This window comes from Musca autumnalis, unplaced genomic scaffold, assembly GCF_047663935.1.
Source record: "Musca autumnalis isolate F117 unplaced genomic scaffold, ASM4766393v1 scaffold_4, whole genome shotgun sequence".
Lineage (NCBI taxonomy): Eukaryota > Metazoa > Arthropoda > Insecta > Diptera > Muscidae > Musca > Musca autumnalis.
The window spans coordinates 201,444,950-201,468,507 of NW_027411977.1; the positions used below are offsets into that span (position 1 = coordinate 201,444,950).

General features: G+C 36.9%; 1 protein-coding gene across 3 annotated transcripts in view; it reads left to right on the forward strand.

Moving 5' to 3' along the window:
- The window catches only part of Sytbeta (Synaptotagmin beta), a 494,139-nt gene that overhangs the window by 238,413 nt on the left and 232,168 nt on the right, over positions 1-23,558 (forward strand). The gene's annotated exons all lie outside the window — the stretch shown is intronic.

Sequence of the window (23,558 nt, forward strand, 5' to 3'; positions counted from 1 at the left end):
GAACTAAAATGGAATAATTAGTTTTCATTCCTGTCCCCAACTTTTAGTGGGTACGTTAAAATGTCAGATAATGTACATAAAATGCTTCCTTCGGGAGGCCCTTTTTATGGTGCCTATATCTAACTATGTATGTTGACAATTTTTGGTGGGCTTGAAATTGGGAGGTACCGTTATATAGGGGTTATAATAAAACATGGACCTATGTTGACAGTTTTTGATGGGAGCCTTTAATGTCAAATAACTCCCAATTCGGTTAAAAATTGTAGGTAGAATCCTCAAAATACCGAAAATCGGTACATAACATGAGAAATTCAAATGTCATTAACAGCTAGTTCGGAGGTATGTGGGCTATACGAACTTAAATGAACAATTTTTGTTGCAGAATTTTTTTCGGCTTTTAAATTTAAAATTACAGAAAGTTCGTCCAAAAAATGAAGCTAAGGTACGGAAAATCGGGAGGTTTGTTTTGGGGCTATACCAAAACATGGACCTACGTTTGTAAAACATTTTAAGTAAAATCCTCAAAGTACCGAAAATCGGGAAGTATCGTTATATTGCGGATATGTTGAAAATTGTCGATGCAGATGTGTGGTGACCACTACAACCTTCAAATGTCAAATTACAGTTAGTTCGGTTAAAAATTGTATCTTAAATTGCCAAATTACTAAAAATTGGGAGGTACCGTTATATGGGACCTATATCCGTAGCTAAAATCATCAAATTACTGAAAATCGGGAGGAACTTTTATATGGGGGCTTTATCAATACATACATCGACCTTTCTTGACAATTTTTGGTTGAGAGGTGTGGTGACCACTAAGAATTTCAAATGTCAAATGTTCAAATTACAGATAATTCGGTTAAAACTTGTAGGTAAAATTCTCAAAATATCGAAAATCGGGAGGTACCGTTATATGGGGATATACCAAAACATGGACCTATGTTCATAATTTTTTCGAATATAAGTTTTTTGGTCACTAAGAACCCTAAATATCAAATTATAGGTAATTCGGTCTAGAAATGTGACATAAAACGTCAAAATATCTAAAATCGGGCGGTAACCTTATATGGGGGCTATTCCAAAACATGGACCTATGTCCACTAGTTATACCCTCAGCCTTTAGGCTAAAGAGGGTATTTACACTTTGATACGGCCAAAAATGTGCCTCATCGAAATAATGGTTTTAGACCCCAAGAATGTTTGTACGATATCCGTTTCAGACAATTTTGAGTAGATCTAGCAATGTCCGTCCGTCTGTCTGTCTGGCTGGTGCGCACGATAACTCTCAAACGGATCAATAGATTCGGTTAAAATTTTGGGTATCGAAATATTTTGTCCAGATTTGATTTAAGTTCGAAGATGGGCCATATCCGTCCACTCCTTCAGGTACCTCCCCCACAAAAGTTCGAAAATGTTCGGAAAAATTGTCCGCACGATAACTCTTGAAGGGAGTAACCGATTTGGTCCAAACTTTGTATATCGTAAACATTCTACAAGAGGAAGATGAGGTTCCGATATGGCCTCAATCGGTCCACTCCTTCGATTACCTCCCACACAAAATTTCGGAAAAGTTCAGTTTAGGGCCATCTCTCGAATCACTATGATTTTTGTTTTAGCAACTTGTATTCACTGCCCTCCATACGACGGTACAAGTTTCATTGGGGGCAAGTCCATGCTTCCTGAGAAAATAGCCTGAGAGTTGTAAAAAAGCCCTATGACACCGTGTGAGGTGGTTGGAGCGCAAAATAACTCTAGAACGGATCTGCCGATTCGGTCCAAAACTTGGCCTTAGTAATTTTTTGTCCAAAAATAGTCTAAGTTTGGAGATAAGCCATATCGGTCCACTCCTTCATGTACCTCCCCCACAAAAGTTCAAAAATGTTCGGAAAATTTGTTCATACGTTAACTCTAAAAGGGAGTGGCCGAATTGGTCTACACTTTACACATCCTAATATATCTACTAGATATAGATCAGGTTCAAATATGGACTATATTTGTCCAATCCATCCGGTACCTCCCACACAAAATTTCGGATAAGTTCACTTTAAGACCTGCTGCTTATAAAAACCCCTAAATACATACATACGTTTTTTGGGAAAAATTTTTTTCAATATATACAGGCTGAGGGTATATCTCTGTCGGCAAAGCCGACTGATACTTTTTTACTTGTTAAATATACGGTTTTTGACTTTTGCTCCATCGCTTCCACCATATTCAGGTTCGCTCTGTGACTCAATTTTATTTTCAATGAGGAAACAATTTTAAATACTTATTAACATTTAACTTAACAACTTACGAAAGCGATCGAGCAAAAGTCGAAAACGGTATATTTTATAAGAAATCGCGCACGCAATTTTTTATAAAATATACCGTTTTCGACTTTTGCTCGGTCGCTTTCAACATCTTAGGTTTTATCTATGACTCAATTTTTAATTTACAATAAGAAATAAATCACTCAACACGCTGTTAAACATTCCGTTTTGTCAGTATTCGTTATTTGGAAATGTGTTAATAAATTCCTGAGGAGATTTCGATTTTTCGGAGCTCCTTATGCGTCCAACTGGTTTAAAATCAACTGAATGATGTTTGCTATTTTAGGAATCAATCAAATCATTTTTAAAATCTACTTAACCATAATATAACCTGAAAGAGTCTACCATTTTGAAAATTTTAAAATTTTTTTTATAATAAAATTAGACAGGATGATCAAAATAATAGCTTATTGTAGGTTTTGGAACACAGCAATTGAAACCGGCCCTGCATTACAAATATTAGTTTTTAATCATTAAAATATGAAAAAACACAACATAATATTTTGGGTGTTATGTCCACTTACAAAGCGGACATAACGCCCACATTTTTCTGGCGTTGTGTCCGATTATTCTTGGGCCTTATGTCCGGAGTTAGGGCGGACATAACATTCAATTTTATTTTGGGGGTTAAGTCCGGGGTCGGGGCGGACATAACGCACAAAATTAATTTTGGGCGTTATGTCCTTGGGCGTAAAGTCAGGTCGCCGACAAACTTAATAAATAAAATAGCATTACCGAGGGTTATTTTGTCATCGTTGATTTTTTTATTGTTGCCTGGCTGGTGAATATAACCCACGATCTTCAGCATCAGCATGCAAGGGGGGTGTACATACCATTGCACCACAGTGGCACCAACCTTCAACCTGTACTTAAGCTAAAATAAATGAGCTATCTTGTGGAATATACATTTCAATTGTGGATCTATGTGTTTTCAACTCTTGGGTGATTATTTCAGAAAGTAAGGACTTGTCCCCCAAATTTATAACATCTTAATAGGTGCCGCGAGGATTAACTGCTACAAATATGTCAAAACGATGGGAGACATCCCCTTAAATTGCTCCTGCTAAACTCAGCCTTAAAGCTAAAGAGGGCATATACACTTTCATACGACCAAAATGTGTCTCATCGAAATACTGGTTTAGACCCCAAGTATGTTGGCGAAATCCGTTTCAGGCAAATTGGTGTCGATTTAGCTATATCTGTCCGTCCTACCTGGATGGAGTAAATATAAGCGATAACTCTCGAATGAATGAACTGATTTGGTCCAACATTTGGGCTTCTATTTTGTCCAAACTTAGTTTAAGTTCGAAGATGAGCCATATCAATTAACTTCTTCAGGTACCTCCCCACAAAAAATAAAAAAAAATGTTCGAAAAATTCTGCTCACGATAACTCTTGAAGGGAGTAACCAAATTGGTCCATACTTTAGTGAAATTTAATTTAGTTTAAGACCTGCTCTCGAATCGCTTTGATTTTTATTGCAGCCCCTTGCATTCGCTGACCCCATTACGAACAGAGAAAACCTCTACAGCTCTCTCAAACGGATAAACGATTCGGTCCAAAATTTCGACTTCGGAATATTTTGTCCAAACTTAATTTAAGTTTGAAGATGGGCAATATTGGTCCAAACCTTCCGATACGTCCCCCACAAAAGTTCAAAACTTTTTGCTAAAATGTTGCGCACAATAACTCTAGAAAGCAGTAACCGAGTTACTCACACTTTGTAACTGATCTACATATGTCTTTGAAATTTGATCTAACTTTAGACCAAATTCAGTTCAAATTTATATTAGCAAGAATGGATTTTGAACATATTGATAGTACGTCCGTGCAAATTTTTCCACGTTACTTTGTGTTTTACCACGAGTCCCAAAGGCAAAAGTCTGTCTTTTGAATAGACATGAAGGTTAAAACGACAACCCTGTTGTTATATTCAATCTTTCAAATTTGTCCAGTGTAACCCTCATGTGATGGGTGCCAGATTTGAGGTATATTGAAGGTATCATGGCATTTTGAACTCAGTGATTGGAAATCGTCCTTATAAAACAATTTGCAAGATAGGTCAATGCTTTGGCCCTAACTCCCCAAAGCATTTACATGCATTAAAAAATATAATCCAAAAACCGTATTTTAGATATTTATTTTTATAATGGTGTTGCTGAAATAACATTATTTGCAATACTAAATTGAACGATTCTGGTTTGATGTACCGTTATCTTGGGGACCTCAAATGTCAAATTACAGCTACTTCGAAAAAATGCATCTAAAATCTTCAAAATACCTAAAGTCCGACAGTACCGTTATATAAGGGTATACCGAAACGTGGTATGTGAAATCGGCTTGGGCTTTCATATAACTCCACTATGCATATTTGACCTATTTTAGGTATTTTGGGCCCTATATACATATATGGAAATTTGATACAAATTACATAAAGTTTTGTAGGTTTCGTTTGGTGATAATTCACCTTTGCTATGGAAGGGGACCATTTATAAAAAAATGTTTTTCTTTTTTTTTTTTTTTTTTGTTGAATCAGTCTACTGTATATGTGTTCATATTACATCTAAATTTCCCTACTTCCTCATTCATTTCACCCAAATCTCGTTAAACCGATAAATTATGATATTCATGAAAATCCAATGACAATTGCCAAAAAAAATATTCTTTCCTTTTTTGCTCTTTTCTCCTCTTTTGATGTATATTTGTCAGCTTAAAATATTTCACACATTTCATTTGAATTATGACCATCAAACTGCCTGTGACAGACACACATTTTGTCAACAGCTCGCTCACAAAGTAGTATGTCTGCATAGTCTGATCTAGTTATTTGCATGAAAGGATAATCCGACAAGCATTACTAAAGTAGTGAGGATAAGCCACAGTAATTGTTACTGATAAATACTTCCGTATAAGAATGAAATTTAGCAACAAAAACAATACAAACGAATGTTCGTTGGATAGAATAATGGCCACATCGTATTGTTAGGGAAATCATGTTAAAGTATGAAATTGAGGAAAGATGAGATATAGATGAATTCGGAAAGACAAATGAAATAATTCGTCATGAATAGCATTAAATTATCGATAGGAAATACTAAGGTTTTACTTCTTAGGTTTGAAGAAAAAATGCATGTATCCCTATGTCTATGCTACTGTTGCGTTAATATAATATATACATAATAGTAATTGTTTCACAAATATTCCAGAAGAAGGAGACCTCTCTCATATCAACGAGTGCACCCCGATTAAAATTACCTCAATGATATGGAAAGTTGATATCTTGTACCCAGCGGTCGGACAATGTAGTCTCCACAATGAAAAGTCCGATAGCGGAATGAGGTTGATAGATTTGACAGCGCCAAAAGAAACCAAATCGATCATAGACTAGCAAGAAAATGCTGCATCATATAGAGATAACATGCGTAGGTTATTAGAGAACCATTTTCCAAGCTGTTGGTATCCAGTAAAAGCGATGAAAGATAATGCCATAAATCCAATAGCAGGAGATTGTGTTGAATTTGTCAGAATGAGGTCAACGGGCCCATTGAAATATAAGACATTTTGATAAAGTGTATGCTTAAGCTAGTTACCACCGTCTGTCAAGAGGAACGCATTCCAGATGATTGGAAACTGAGTCTCCTCCTCATTGCATGCACAATTATATGAACCCTACGGTGTTCCAATGTAACTTTAGACCTAGCAAGTCACAATTCTTGAGAAGATTTAAACAGATCGACTATTGCAATCATTTCGGTCATGTTCCTGTCAATATCTGAATTTGGTGTCGCAAAATGACATTAAATGGTATGGGGTCCTAGGGTTCCTAAAATGAAAAGCAAACTTTCCGAATACCTCAATAATTTCCTATATCAATTAGAAGAAAATTTAAATAAAAATAAGGTGTATGTTGTAGCTGTATGTTGTGTTTGCAGCTTCCCGATGTTCAACTTCCATGTTGTAAAGTATTTTCAGTCTCCCCAATAGCAAGAAACGCAGCACCTTACACCACATGTTGTTGGATGTCTGACCCTCCGGAAATGCATCATTCCTGCAATTCAATTGCAATCATCTGTCCACAGCTCGGCAGATATCACCATTGGAGCAAACGGTCTAAAAAATACCGTGTCCAGGGATAGCCATTTCTCTTAGTTCAGATCACCTTCCTATCATCGAATTTCTTAACTTACCAACCGTCTAAATCTCTGACCAACGTAGTTTTCTGAATCATGGAATATCTGATTAGCAAGGGTTGAGAGAATTTGCCAATCAGCGCCCCAGAGAGCTGCCCATTCCATAAGATCCTCATGTAGGTCAAAAAATTTTCCAGGATATTATAACAAGCGCAGCCGCTCGCTATATATGTATCTGTAGGTCGAATGCTCGAAATTAACCCAAATTTCCCAGCAGAGGCGATGGGACTAGCAAATGAGCGTGATGAGCTTCTTCTTGCAAACCCTGAGGAAAAGTTAGGGAACTTACTTTTGAAGTCAAGAGGCTAGTAGGCGAGCATAAGCGGAAGAAGCGGTTAGACCACCTCAAGCAATGCAACATTGATGCAGGACTGACTAAATTGTGGACAACGAATAAATCACTCTCGAATCCGGGGAAGAAGGATGGTAGAACGGCAGTAACTTTCAGCGGCGTGACATATCCGAAAAGGCGTGCGTGTTATTTTAACCGGCAGTTTATAGAGTATCCTGAGAGTGACAGGGCAAAGAGGAGTGTGCTACCACGTATGGGAGCCGAGGAGGTAGCATTAGAATTTACTATGAGACATATTGTAGAAGTCATCCGAAGCGCAAAATAATCTAAAGGCTACACGAAACCTCAAAGGTAATACTTAATCAACTGGATAAACAATGAGTTGGGTACTTGACAAGTATGCTCAATTTATCGCTAGCCACCCATGTTGTACAAGATGCTTGGAAAGTTGCCAAGGTAGTCTCGCTACTGAAGCCATTCAAGGAAGTCGTCAAAGATGAATTGTACAGGCCGATTTCTCTTCTGTCGCCTGTAGCGAAGATTCTAAAGACACTACTCTTCCCCAGACACTACTCCTTTCCTGACATTAGTAGAGAACTGAACCAGCCGTGTGGAAGCCAGTCGTTTGTGGAATTCAGAAATATATAGGTTGTTGAAGAACTGAAGAGTGAAACAGGGAGTTAACCAAAGTCTATGACATAAAGTTGCCATCACTGCTGCTATCGCAGAACTTTCCGACTACTTTTTATTGGTCGCTAACTTATCGAATAATATCATTAAATACAGCATTTTAATTTTTTAATTTTTGTCGATAACCAAAAAATGAGTTAGAGAATATCCGCCACTAAATCTAGTGCCACACTGTTCACAACCTACACGGTGGTGTTAAGATTCCGACCATCATCTACCCCAAGAAATTGGGTGTAACATTTGATAGCATATTAAATTATGGAACAAGGTCCTCAAACCGTTGACAGAACTTGGTTGGCTGACAAAAAAATCCAAATTTCCTGACACAATGGTGCAAGAGCTCAAAAAAATCCTTAGGTGACCAACTCAAATGACTGACATTGATCAATCCTATACTGAAATCAAGTTTGAAAATGGATTATATCGAAAAACTCCTTCAGGTAGCTTCCCCACAAACCTTCAAAACTTTTATGTGCATATTTAGGGCTACTCGAGGTTTGTTTTCCATACAAAATCCATCAAAGGTAGTCCCTTCGATTCTGACATAGTTTTATACACCATATTATCTATCGATAATGACCCGAATATTCCTTAAACCCCTTCCAAGTGACATTCTTGCAATAAAAGCAGGATTATATTTTTTAGACGTAGACTGTGTAAATTGGGTCTGTCAGTGGAATAATTAGGAAAACCTACCCCAATAACTCTTAGAACAAACCGACTAACATTTTTATACCCTCCACCATAATATGGAGGGTATAATTAAATTTATCATTTCTTTTGTAACACATCGAAATATTCATCCAATATATATTCTTGATCAGGGTAAAATTCTATGTCGATATATCCATGTCCGTCCGTTCACTTGTTGAAATCAAGATACTGCTCGCAATTTTTAAGACAGAGCTTTGTAAGTTGGTAAAAAAGTTTCAATTACTCCTAGGATGTTTGGTATTGCAAATGGGCTATATCGGTCCACCTTTAGATATAGGCTTCATTATCACAACGAAATGGCGGAAATTTGGTACTTAGTCTTCGTTGGGGGTATAAAACTTTCCCCCAGAAATTTGTCGGTACAGGTCTACGCCTTCATATAGCCCCCATAGAACGGTACCTCCCTATTTCCGATATATTGAAGGTTGTGGCCTCAATATTCCAGCGAAATGGCTGAAATTTGGTATTTGGTCATCATTTGGGGTACTAAATGTTCCATATGAAGTTTTACGGTATAGGTCCACGCCTTAGTATAGCCCCCATAGAACAATACCTCCCTATATCAGGTATTTTGAAGGTTGTGGCCTCAATATTCCAGCGAAATGGCTGAAATTTGGTATATGGTCTTCATTTGGTGTACTAAACGTTCCATATGAAATTTGCCGGTGCAGGTCCACGCCTTAGTATAGCCCCCATAGAACGGTACCTCCCTATTTCCGGTATTTTGAAGGTTCTGACCTCAATATTTAAGCGAAATGGCTGAAATTTGACATTTGGTCTTCCATATGAAATTGGTCTGCATAGGTCTACGCGTTAGCATAGCCCCCATATAACGGTAGTTCCGGTGTTTTGAAGGTTGTCGCCTCCATATTCTTCAGAAATGGCTGAAATTTGGTATTTAGTCTTCGTTTGGGAGTACAAACCTTTCCCCCAGAAACTTGTCGTTACAGGTCCACGCCTTAGTATAGCCCCCATAAATCGGTACCTCCCGTTTTCCGGTATTTGGAAGGTTGTGTCCTCAATATTCCACCGAAATGGCTGAAATTTGGTATTTGGTCTTCATTTGGGGTACTAAACGTTCCATATGAAATTTGTCGGTATAGGTCCACGCCTTTATATAGCCCCACAACACGGTACCTCCCGATTTTCGGTATTTTGAAGGTTTTAGCCTCATTATCACACTGAAATGGCTGAAATTTGATACTTAGCCTTCGTTGAGTATAAAACTTGCTCCCAGAAATTTGTCTGTATATGTCCATACCTTCATATAGCCCCGATAGAACGGCACCTCCCGATTTTCTGTATTTTTAAGGTTGCAACCAACCGAAATGGCTCAGTCCCACGGCAGCTGGTTCTATCGTACTGGATTGACCCGAAACCATAGTGTTTCGGCCAGCGGCTGCCAACCCAGCATCAAACCTATGCTTCTACGTTGGTTTGTATGCTGTTACAACAACAACAACAACCGAAATGGCTGTACTTTGGTATTTAGCCTTTGTTTGAGATAAAAGCCTTCCTGACTGAGATTCCTCGGTATAGGTCCACGTTTCGATTTAGCACCCAGAGAATAGTACCTCCGTACCTCTTGATTGTTGGTATTTTGAAGGGTTTTCCGAAATTTAGTATTTAGTCTTCTTTGAGTCTAGATCGACGTTTTGATATAAGCCCCATGGAACGGTACCTTTCCGAATTTCGGTATTTTGAAGTTTGGCCACATTGTTTTACCGAACTTGCTGAAATTTGGTATTTAGTCTTCTTCATAAACGAAAGGAAACTAATTGTTCCAGTTTACTTCAATACAACTCGTAGTGGAGGGTATAACAAGTTCGGCCTGGCCGAAATTAACGCCGTTCTTACTTGTTAAAATTTAAAATTGTCTCAAGCACAACTCTGACTCTAATGATAGAGCAGTTCGAAACCACTTTAAGTAACCAACTTACGATTGTGCTGTTGTTTTATGGGATCCATGGAAACAGTTTTTCAATATTAACAAGAAATAAATTTGTTATGCTAATCATGTGTGAGGTCCTGGAATGTATTTCAATTAAAAAAAAAATTTGTTTACTCATCAGGTTACAATTAATCAACCAAACTACTACCAAAAAAATTCTCACAGGTTGTTGAGTGTCACAAAGAGTAAACCCCTCCCCAGCATTTCCCACGACACTTGAAACTGTCAAAGTAATTAAATAAATTAAAGTCTTAGCCTAAGCATTTTCTACAATTTTCGGCTTTAATGACAAGGCAAAATTATCTCTAATCTTAACAAGACCAACAAGCAACATCGTCGGCGAGAGAAGCAGTGAAATTGCAAATATTTGCCCACTCAATTGCAATTGAGCGTAAATAAGCCGAGTAAATGTTACAAACATTGAATGACGACAAGATTTGTGAAATACTTTTTGTTTGGCAATTTCTCTGTGATACCCTTGGGCTTGTCTGTGACCATACAACAATTCTTTTCTATTACTCACAGCCTATTTCAAAAGGGCAGTGGGTAATAAACGCAATTGCACCTACTCCTACAGATCTTAAGAATTTCCACAGTTCTTTTGTTTCTTCGTTTTGGCAAAATTCAATAACTCTGTCGGTGATTTTACAACGAAAATTCATTGTGAAATTCGTTCGTTTTGCATTGCCTCTCTACCTGCCTTTTGCAAACTGTAAACCTGACAATGATCTCCCATAGAGTTTTTCAATTTGAGAAATCTTCGTTCAAGTGTTGTCCACTCCAAACTCAAGTTGTTTGATCGATAGGTATCTGTGTGATCAACTCTTGAACGTTCAAGATGAAACCTCTTATCTTTCAAGTGTTGAGATTTTGTATTTTCAATTGGTTGTGTGTGTAACTCATTCATTAAAATCGCATCGTAAGATCCTGCTGTGTCCAGCCAAGTGATATTGGCTAGCAGATCGAGAGATATTTATTTGTGATTTTAAAATATTCCTAATTTTACAAGGTGAGAATTGTTACGATATGGATCGTAAAAATGTTTAATACGGATTTTCCAGTAATTAAAAGATGTGTTTTATGAAAATGTGCAAATTGTTTTATAGAGATTTTACAAGTTGTTGCTGGTATGGAAGCAGGATAAGGTTGGACGGATTAGATTTCACTTACAAAGGTTTTATGATATGGTGATAAATTAGATCACACCTTTAGGTGATGACGCAGGATCACTATCATAATCTTAACATTTAATTAGTAGATACTTATAAATATCCTTAAAGCTCGATTTCTTCAGGAATGGATTGATTTATTAGCGGTGAATTTCACATTCTGCTACTTGATGTCAACAGAGAAGACCTAACCCCATAGCACGTTTTATTGGAAAATGTATTTAAATATCATTAGCATCAGATGGGGAAACAAGTGAAATTCTGTGATATTAAGTAAAAAATATAAGACAGATATAGTCTCAGCCTGTGTGAATTGAAACATTAATCTATTGACAATATCGAATACTATTATAAGAGATCTTCGAACAGATCCTAAACTGCACTAAGACAACAATTTTGAACTTTTGTGGGGGAGGTACCCTAGGTACCCGATATGGACCATTTTCAAAGTTAAGGGGTTACGCCTACTTGTCCTTTTCAAAAAATCGAAAAAAAACTATATGGCTAATTTTTAAGTACAGGTAGTATAGTATGCCGCAAAAAATCAAGTCGATCGAAGGCTAAAATATTACCGTTCGACGTGAAGAACCCGTTGTGTTTTGTGTGTAGAGGCGCAACTGAAAATGCCTTTTTCTAGAAGTTAAAGTCGGTGCCAACGATAGCTCGAAACCGAACGTCATATATTTTGGTGAGGTTATTAAATACATAAAAACCTTGCCTTTGAGCTATACAATTTTTATACCCTCCACCATAGTATGGAGGGTATATTAAGTTTGTCATTCTGTTTGTAACACATCGAACTAATCATTTGCGACCCTACAAAGTATATATATTCTTGATCAGGATAAAATTCTAAGACGATCTAGACATGTCCGTCTGTCCGTCTGTTGTAATCACTCTAGCGTCCGCAATAATTGAGATAGAGTGCTGAAATTTTGCACCCGAGGGTCTTTTTTCCATATGCAGGTCAAGTTTGAAGATTGGCTATATCGGTCTACTTTTTGGTATAGCCCCATATAACGGTACCTCCGGATTTGAGGTATTTTGACGTTCTTCGCCACATTTGCAGACCGAATTAGCTATAATTTGGCACTTAGGGTTCCTAGTGATCAACAAACTTATATCCCAAAGGATATGGGCATAGGTCCATGTTTTGGTATAGTCCCCATATAACGGTACCTCCCGATTTTCGGTATTTTGAGAATTTTAGCCACAATTTTCAACCGAACTATCTGTAATTTGACATTTGAGGTTCTTAGTGGTCATGAAACATCTCCTTGAAACATCGTCAACATAGGTCCCTGTTTTGGTATAGCCCCCATATAACGGTACCTCCCGATTTTCGGTATTTTGAGAATTTTAGCTACAATTTTTAACCGAACTAGCTGTAATTTGCCATTTGAGGTTCTCAGTTGTCATGAAATATCTCCACTAAGCATTGTCAACATAGGTCCATGTTTTGGTATAGCTCCCATATATCGGTACCTCCCGATTTTCGGTATTTTGAGAATTTTAGCCACAATTTATAACCGAACAATCTGCAATTTGACATTTGAGGTTCTCAGTGGTCATGAAATATCTCCACCAAACATCGTCAACATAGGTCAATGTTTTGGTATAGCCCCCATATAACGGTACCTCCCGATTTTCGGTATTTTGAGTATTTTAGTTACAATTTTTAACCGAACTAGCTGTAATTTTCCATTTGAGGTTCTCAGTGGTCATGAAACATCTCCACCAAACATCGTCAACATAGGTCCATGTTTTGGTATAGCCCCCATATAACGGTACCTCCCAATTTTCGGTATTTTGAGAATTTTAGCTACAGTTTTTAACCGAAATAGCTGTAATTTGACATTTGAAGTTCTCAGTGGTCATAAAACATCTCCAACGAAACATCGTCAACATAGGTCCATGTTTTGGTATGGCCCCCATATAACGGTATCTCCCGATTTTCGGTATTTTGAGAATTTTAGCTGCAATTTTTAACCGAACTAGCTGTAATGATCGGTATTTTGAGAATTTTAGCTACAATTTTGTCTATTCAAAAATAATCGTCAATATAGGTCCATGTTTTGGTATATCCCCCCATATAACTGTACCTCCCGTTTTTTGGAATTTTCAGTGATCGCGAAATTACTTCACTAAAATTCGTCATCATGGGTCCATTTTTGAGGGTCAACATTGTTTTGATGAAACTACCCTCAATTTGACTCTTGAAGTTCCCTGCAGCTATAAAACTTTTCCGCCAAAAAAATTAAAGATAGGTTGACTCCTATTTCACCTAGCTGAACACATTTTTTTAGATTAGATTAGATAACACTGTGCAACAAAATGGAGGTGAAAATCTGGGGCACGGAAAATTCCTCTTGGGGAAGAAAGGCCTTGGTGAGTATATTATGAAACCCGAAGGACAGATCCGCCGTGAGTCGAACTTCCGCGTTATGGCGTGATGAAATTTTTGTTAGAGACCCTGTGGGCCATCAGGAATTAGCGTTATATCTCTGTTCACTGTTGCATAAGTGCTCTACAAAAACAACAAACATAGATATAATGATAATTCATGATGGCTTACAGGGTCTCTTGCAAAGACTTCATCACGCCATAACGCGGAAGTTCGACTCACGGCGCATCTGTCCTTGGGGGTTTTTAACATACACACACCAAGGGCTTTCATCTCCAAAAGGAATTATCTCTGCCCCAACATTTGTGTTCACAGTGTAATTTAAGTAATAGTGGGAGACAGTAGGAGTCTATCCATTGTCGAAAAGTTGTTCCACCTAAAATTGTGATAGGACCCTAATTATTCCATTTTAATTAAGACTATTTTATGGTGGAGGGTATAAAAAGTTCGGCCCGGCCGAACTTAATGGCTTTTTACTTGTTTTAAGTTTTTGCCAGATTTTTGGACAAAAAATGTACGTTTTTTCGTTAAAATCGAAATTTTGATTTTGACAGTTCACACTTTTTTAATTGATTTTTTTTAAATTCTGTTTCGCTTAAAGACAAGATTATTAAGTTCATAAAACGCCCATAAAAATTTATGAAGATCGGTTTTTGGTCTGCACAAGTAGGGATAACCCCTTGAACTAAATTTGGAAAAATATTAGGAGATAAAAAGTTTGGGTCAAGTCGGTTGCTCCGTTCAAGATAATAGTACGTACCATTTCAGTGAAATTTTTGGCACGTTTTTGGGAAAGTACCTGAAGTAAACTAAGTATGGACAAAATATTACGATGGCCAAATGTTGCACCGAATCGACTGATCCGTTTACACCAGCGCACCAGCTACAACACATGGTGTAGTAGAGCAGCTTTTGGACCATTAACCCAGGAAATATGTACTTATCGCTGAAAAAACTTGTACCAAATAATCAAAGCGATTCAAGAGCAGGCCTAAAACTGCACTTTTCCGAAATTTTGTGGGGAAAGTACCCGAAGGAGTTGAGATATATAGTCCATATTCGAACCTCATTTATGTCTCGTAGAAATATTACGATGTGCAATGATGGATCAAATCGGTTACAGCTTTCAAAAATTATAGTGGGCTCCATTGTAGCGAAAAGATTTGAACTCTTGTGGTGCAGCTGCCTGAAGGAGCGGACCAAAATGGCTCATCTTCGCAATTAAATTAAGTTTGAACAAATTTGGACCGAATCGGCCGATCTGTTCGATAATTATCGTGCGCTCCAGACACTACACATGGTCCCATAGGTGTTTTTTTTTAACCTTTCAGAACATTTTTTCAAGAAGTATTGACTTGCCCCTAAAACAAACTTGTGCCGTCGTAATGGGGCAGCGAATACACGTTGCTATAACAAAATTTTAAGTGATTTGAGAGCACATTTTAAACTTCACTTCTCCGAAATTGTTTGTGGGAGGATTGTAACCACAAAACTTCCGGAGTTAGTTGAGTAGGTTGAAAAAGTGCCCTATAGAAATTTAGACGGCTGCACCATCCCAAACGTAGTTGAGCCAAAACTCCTCTGACTTGTCTTGGCAGCTGGTGTTCTTCACCTGCGATTGATGGAGGATGTACTCCACTCCTCCACTTCACACGGTAGTTGTTTATTGTATCTGCGACTGCATCTGTGTGAATACTCATATAATGTTAGATCTCTCTCTCTCTCTCCATCTAGATCATAAAAATCTCCACTAATATTCTGCAGGTCCCTCCTAACATATGCATATTCGCGGACTACACTGGTGTCGCACAGCTTTCCAAGGAGCGACATATCGCATTATATGCTTTCAACAAGGTTCCAATATCTCCTCGTTCACTACTACCGACAAGGGACTTGAAGACCTTGTTCCAAAATTTTGGCTTATCGCAAATAGATGTAGCATGCCCGGACGACGTAAACATACTTGCGAATGTGACCCCTAAAAATTTGGGGTATTTAGTGATCAGAAATATGTTACCATCGACCAGGACATTCCGTTCTGTGCTCATCTCAGCAGTCCATGTTGAGTTGGCCGTATAATTGAGAGTGGCCGTATAATTAGCAGTGGATATTTGCATATTCCTCGCGCGGAAGAAGCTTGAAAAAATCATCAGATAAAAGTTCGGCCACCTGCAGTGGGTGACATACAGAAAAGTAGATTTAACCTAGTTCTCCTCTCTTCTTATATCGATTATGCTTCCAGCAGGTGTATAGTAAGAGGGTGCAGCAGTGATGATATACCTGTATATTAGATTATTGGACAGTTCTCTAAAGCGGTGATTAGAAATTGATCCCGAGATTGATGAAAGTGCGGTGTTCAGAGGTGATGAAATCGGGCGGTCTGCTAATGGAGATAATTATGCGGAGATTGTCTGACGTCATTTGTCAGACCAGGTGACACTATGGCGAACTGCGATACTCTCCGCTGATTCTGGTAAGGGTGTCGTCATTGACCGCGCAAAACGTAGAGCTATCAATCAACTCAGCCAGCCAATCTGCTTAGCCGGTTTATTCCGGTTTACAGCGAGGACAAGTCCATGCTTCCTGGCATAATGGTTTAAAATCCAACTGAAATGTCTGGTGGGTGCTATATCTCTCGAAAAGAACGACTCCTAAAATAACAATCACTGACAAAATGGATTAGCGCGACCCATTCCTTCAGCTAATTCCTTCGCAACACTATTGGGCTTTAATCCAAATTCATATTTTTGACATCAGTACTAAGCTATGGAGAATTTAGAACGCGTAGCAGTTATTTCAGTCTGTGAAAGGGTGAAAGTCTTAAATCCCTGCCGAAGGCCGCCTCATTACAAACATTTTGAATTAAAAGTTGTAAAAAATTTAGTTTTAAGTAGGTTCCATACGAGTAGCCGAATTTGCAGCTGTCCAAGGATGAAAACTTAAAATCCCGGCCGAAGGTCTTTGGGTGTAATTGACATTGGGCATATGGCCAATGGTTGTCAGGACGACTGATTGAGTCTTTTTTCAAAAAATATTTCCTGTTGCACAAATGAATGACCTTTTGAAAAAGGTAACGCACAAACCACTTTCACTTGAATGATATATGGAATAAAGTTATATATGATATAAAATTATATATATGAATTGATGTGGCGATAAAATTGATGAGAAACTAAAGCATATGTCATTTTTGTTATGTCGTGTGGATTTAAAGTTTGTTTTGAGTTAAATATGTGCTAAAAGTGACTTCAAAAATTTTTCAAAAAAAAAAAAAAAAACAGTAAGGAAAGGATCAAAGTCGGGCGGGGCCGACTATATGATACCCTACACCACTGCGAATATGTAAAATATAAATCGGAGCTATATCCAGATCTTAACAGATTTCGATATAATTTGGCACATTTATTTTCAGACCGAATTCAGTCATACATTCCTAATTTCATCGAAATCGGAACTATATAGCGTGTTTGGTACAAAAAATACGTGCAATCGGCCGAAAATATATATGAAAGCTATATTCAAATCTGAACCGATTTTGATATTATTTGGGACACTTATTTCTAGACCGAATTCAGTCAAACATTTCAAATTTCATCAAAATCGGACGTATATAGCGTGTTTGGTGCAGCAAATACGTGATATCGGGCGAAAATATATATGGGAGCTATATCCAAATCAGAACCGATTTCGATATAAGTTGGCACATTTATTTCTAGACCGAATTCAGTCACACATTCCAAATTTCATCGAAATCGGGCATATATAGCGTATGTGGTACAAAAGATACGTGAAATCGGCCGATAACATATATGGGAGCTATATCCAAATCTGAACCGATTTCGATATAATTTGGCACACTTATTTGTAGACCGAATTCAGTCACACAAGCAAAATTTTATCAAAATTGGACGTATATAGCGTGTTTGGTGCATCAAATACGCCAAATCGGGCGAAAATATATATGAGAGCTATATCCAAATCTGAATTGATTTTCACCAAAAGCAATAGCATTCTTCATATTGCTAAAAAAATTGTAGTCCCCAGTTTTCAGCTGAATCGGACAAAAAATGCGACCTCTAGGCTGCGAACAAAAATACATGGACAGACAGACGGACGGACGGCCGGACATGCATAAATCGAATCAGAAAGTGATTCTATGTATATCCCTCAAAGGAACTATATGTCTATCTCGCTTCCTTTTGCACGTTACATACAAATGCACAAAGACATAATACCCCTTACCACATAGTGGTGTAGGGTATAAAAAAAAATCATTTATAAAAATTTTAAAAGCATTTTGTGCTTGAGCTTTTTTATCGAATCACCTTATAATTAAGATTTTATGTAATCTTAGTTAAAAGCTATTCCAAATATGATACCGGAATACGAGGATGTAAGAAAATCATAAACCTAGTATAACATTATTATCCTAAAGACTACCATCAGCTAAAAATATGTGAATACAAGAATTTTTCTGAGTAATTTTGCTGCAAATGGGCAATTATAGTTCCGAGAGTAGAGAAAATGAAATAAAACCCAAAGTATATAGCAATCAAATAATTATGTAAATACATACATACGAAAATGTGAACATTTTTCATTATACCTTCAGCATTTATGCTAACGAGGGTAATAAACTTTCATACGGGCAAAATGTGTCTCATCGAAATAATGGTTTTAGACCCCAAGTATGTTTGGACGAAATCCGTTTCAGACAATTTGAAGTCGATTTAGCAACGTCCGTCCGTCTGTCTGTCTGGCTGGCTGAACGGATGATCCGATTTGGTCCAAAATGTAAAAAAAAACATTGTTCCACAACATCCCATACGGGACAAGGGAGACTTCTCTCATATCAATGAGTGCACCCCGATTCATATTAGCTCAATGCCCAAAATGTGGCTTTCTTAATATTTTGTCCAAACTTAGTTTGAGTCCGAAGATGGGTTATATCGGTACACGCCTTCCGGTACCTCCCCCACAAAAGTTCAAAAATGGTTCGGAAAATTTGTGCGCACGATAACTCTTGAAGGAAGCAACCGATTTGGTCCATACTATCCACATCGTGAAATTCCTAGCAGGCTTAGATGTGGTTCCAGTATGGACTCAATCGGTCCCCCCTTTCGGGTACTTCCCATACAAAATTTTGGAGAAGTTCAGTTTAGGACCTGCTCTCGAATCGCTTTGATTTTTGTTGTAGCAACTTGTATTCACAGTCCCCCATACGACGGTACAAGTTTCATCTGGGGCAAGTTCATACTTCCTGAGGAAATAGCCAGAAAGGTGCAAAACCCCCTTTGACAACGTGTGTAGTGGTTGGAGCGCAAGATTACTCTCGAACGGATCAACCGATTTGATCCAAAATTTGGTCTTTGTAATATTTTGTCCAAACAAAGTTTCAGTTCGAAGATGAGTTATATCGTACCTCCCCCACAAAAGTTAAAAAATGTTCGGAAAATTTTTTCGCACTATGACTCTTGATGGGAGTGACCGATTTGGTCTATACTTTACACATCCTAATATATCTACCGGATATAGATCGGGTTCGAAAATGGACTATATTTGTCCACTCCTTCGGGTATCTATCACACAAAATTTCGGATAAGTTCACTTTAATACCTGCTCTCGAATCACTTTGATTTTTGTTGAAGAAATTTCAACTCGCTGTCTCAATTACGACGGTAAAAGTTTTTTCAGGGGCAAGTCCATATTTCTTAAGGATACAGCCCGAAAGGTGTAAAAAACCTCTATGGCACCATATGTAGTGGCTGGAGAGCACGATAACTCACGTACTGATCAAACTATTTGGTCCAAAATTTGACCTTCGTCATATTTTGTCATAGTTTCAGTTTATAGTTTCCGCTGTTTGTTGTGGTGCTGTTTTTCGTGGACAAGTCCATGCTTCCTGGCATACTGGTCCAAAAGTTATACCATGACCCGCTAAAATGACTAGGGGGCGCGATACCTATCGAAAAGATATGACTCCCAAAATAAGATACACTTTCAAAAGTACCACCTCTGTAATACTTTTGAACTTTAATACTTATCCACATTTTCGTCCACACGTTCAGAAAACGGCCACAAAATACTAAAAAGGCCCTAAATACATTCAATCTGACCGCAGATGAAAGTTTCAATTCACCTAGGTTGAGGGTATATCTCTGTCGGCAAAGCCGACTGATACTTTTTTACTTGTTACCAATTCATTGGTAACTGGTTCCACAGTCTTGTTTTGAGAACTTTGTTTGTTTGAAAACAACATTTCTTACATTTTGTTATCCTTGCCAAAACCGAAACTCACGAGAAAGCAACAAAAGCTTTTATGTCATTCATTAAATTCCCAAACCTATTCTTATAAAGCTTAATTTTGCAACAGAAAACTACAAAGCACTACCACCGACGTAGCCAGGGGGGGGGGCCCGGGGGGCCCGGGCCCCCCCCGAAATGATTTTAGTTCCCATAGGATATTAGCTTATGTTACACATTTTTATAATTTTTGAGTAAAATTTTAAACTTTTTTAACTTGTTCAAGAAATATTTAAAGTAGTTGAAAGCATTACAGAGAAATATCTAACTACATTGGTATACTTATTGTCCAACATATTTGAAGATATAAAAATAATGAAAGTGTTGTTTAAGTGTTTAATCGGAATTTTAGGCTACTGTAAGTGTTACTGAGTTCAGAACAATACGTTTATTTGTATTTATTGAACGCTTGTAACATATTACGCCCAATACTTTGGCTTATAAAAAGCATCCAGAAAAAACATTTTTGCCATATTTTGTTTTTAAATTTTTTTTTTATAATTTAACAATAAAAGGTAAAACCGTTGCTTAATCTTTGTGGTTTTAAGTGTTTGTATATTTTCTCTAACACGTTTTTATGATGAACTATTTTGAAATTCATAACACTTACAAATTCTTTATTATGTTTGAAATTTGCAATAAAAAAACTATGTATTTCAACCATTTTTTATGATATAATTTCTGCAGTGTCGTAAATGTCTATTAAACAAAAGGATTTTTCTGCCGAATTTTTATGTCTTGTTGGTGCCCGGACATAACTCCTAAAATGATTTTGGGCGTTATGTCCCCTTTGCTTTGCGGATTAATTTTTTTTTATTATAGACATGTAAATATATTTTTTCTTAATTCGTAGTAGAAAAAAAATTGCATATTCTTACAAAAATTTTGTATTTTCTTAAATTGTGAAAATATTTTTGAAAAAATCGCGCGATTTTTTTTTCAAAAATATTTTCGCCTGCCGCGTTTTTCGTTTTTTTTTGAAAGTATTTGCATATTTTTTACAAAAATGGTTTATTTTCTTACATAGTGAAAATATATTTGTAAAAAATCGCGCGATTTTTTCAAAAATAATTTCGCCTGCGGCTCTTTTCGTTTTTGAGAAAGTAAGTAAAAAATTTGTTTTTTTAAAAAGTGAAAAAATTGTTTTAAAGAATCACACGATTTTTTCAAAAATTTACGCCTGCGCCAATTTTTAGTTTAAAAATGGTAATTGAATTAAATACAAAGTTTAAATATTTGTTAATAACTTCACATTTTCTTAAAATGAGCAAATATTTTTGTAAAAATCGCATGATTTTCTTTTTAATATTTTCTTCGGCGCTTTTCCACTTCCGACACATCACCAATTAGCTTCATAAGCCTCCATTCATCTTAATGGCTACTAAAAAACAAAAAATATATACACATCCGGCTGGCAAAGTTTTGTTGAAATGTTGATTTGTATTAGCTACTACTTAATTTTCTTAAAAATGTTGAATCAATTATAAATTGTTTTATGAAAGAAAAAATATCTTCGAAATAAAATTTATTTTGTAATTTTCTTCTAGATTGGAAATAAAAATTGTATTTAAAAAATTAAATTTTAAAAACGGACATAACACCCATTGGAAGTTATGTCCGCAAGGGGTGGTTGGACATATGTAGCTCCCAAAAATTTTGCGACTTATGTCCGCAAACAAAGGCGGACATAACTCCCAAAATCGTTTTGGGAATTATGTCCGTGGGGTTATGTCACGGCATCGTTTTGTTCGACCTTTCGATTGTTAATAAAATTAAGATTTTTGAGCTTGAGGTCAATGTTTATATTTCACTAGCTGAACCCGGTGCGCTTCGCTACCCCGAATAAGACAAATTTATTTGTAGGCCAATTTTTGTCACTCATTGCAACTTTCATTAAAATCGGGTATATAAAGCGTGCTTGGTGCATCAAATACATGAAATCGGACGAAAATATATATGGGAGCTATATCCAAATCTGAACCGATTTCAATATAATTTGGCAAATTTATTTCTATCTGTTACCATTCTATAGATATTTACATAAAAAATCTAAATTTTTTGGAGATACCTCCAATTCTAATGCTATATCTCCGGATCAACGATGAATTTCAGAAATTTTTATAGCCTATGTTACTTTTAGGCCATGTAGTGATATATTCTGAAAATTTCAGGAAGATCGGTTCAGCGGTTTTTGAGTCCATAAACTTCAAACAATCAAACGTACAAACATTTTTCTAATTTATATATATTGATTTATTACATATTATTTCCAATATTTCAAAATTACAATGAAGTTCATCTTCATGGATTTTTCTGTCGATTACTCTTTGAATAAAACCAGAAGAAAACGTCATAGAAACCCACAGCAATTGTATTTTGGGAAGTACTTTCAATGGATGCTCATTTCTAGAAATGTTAATTTTTCCATTTTCGGACGTATGAACTTGCAAACAAAATATGGATTTGTATCATTGATCACAAGTGTTGCGGAGGAGGTATGGAGGAATGGACCGGACCGACATAGTTCATTTTGGGAATAGATCTTAGTTTGGGAGTCATTCCTTTTAAAAGATAATTTTACCTTTTGACTCTTATGTCAGGAAATATGTACTTGCAACGAAAAACATAATACGGCTCTAAACACAGGGAATACCTTCAGTAAAAATTTCTAAAGATCCTAAAATAGACCTTAAACAGCACTTGAACAACTATTTTGAAGGTTTGTGAGGGAGGTACACCAGTATGGCCCATTTTCGAGCAAAAACTAAGTTTGGAAAAAATATTACTAAATCCAAAGTTTGGACCAAATCTGTTGCTCCGTTGAGAAAATTCGCGCATACCACTTTAGCTAAAATTCCAGAAGAAGTAGACCGAAAAGCACCATCTTCGAATTTTGTATATATAAGGCTTGCTGAAATATTGCGATAAACAAAGTTTGGACCAACGCAGTATCCGGTTCGAAAGTTGTCGTGCGCACTAGCCACTACACATGATTGCCTTAGGTGTTCTTTACAGCTTTCGGACCATTTTCTCTGGAAGTATAGACTTGCCTCTGAAAAACTTGTACGGTAGTAATAGGGACCCCGAGAACACTTGTTGCAAAAAAGCAAAGCGTTTCCAGAGAGTTCTTTTTATTTATTAATTTATTTATTTCACATTTTTACTTATAACTAAATTATTAGCATAAATGAAGCGAAGCCATGACCATTGAGGTCTTAAGCTTACACAGCTTATCCACAGAGGTCTTAAACTGCACTTCGCTGAAAATTTTTGCCGAAAGAGTAGATCGATGTGGCCCATCTTCGAAGTTGATCGAAATATCAGGAAGGCCAAATTTTGGACCGAATTGGTTGATCTGTTTGAGAATTATCGTGCACTCCAGGCGGCTACCCAGACTAACGGACATAGCTAAGTCGACTCCAAGTTTTCGATGAGGCACATTTTGGCTAACGGCTGAGAGTATAAAAAATGTAGATTGGAAAAAATTGTGTTTATGGATTTTTGCTAAAAGAATGTATACATGTATAGACCTT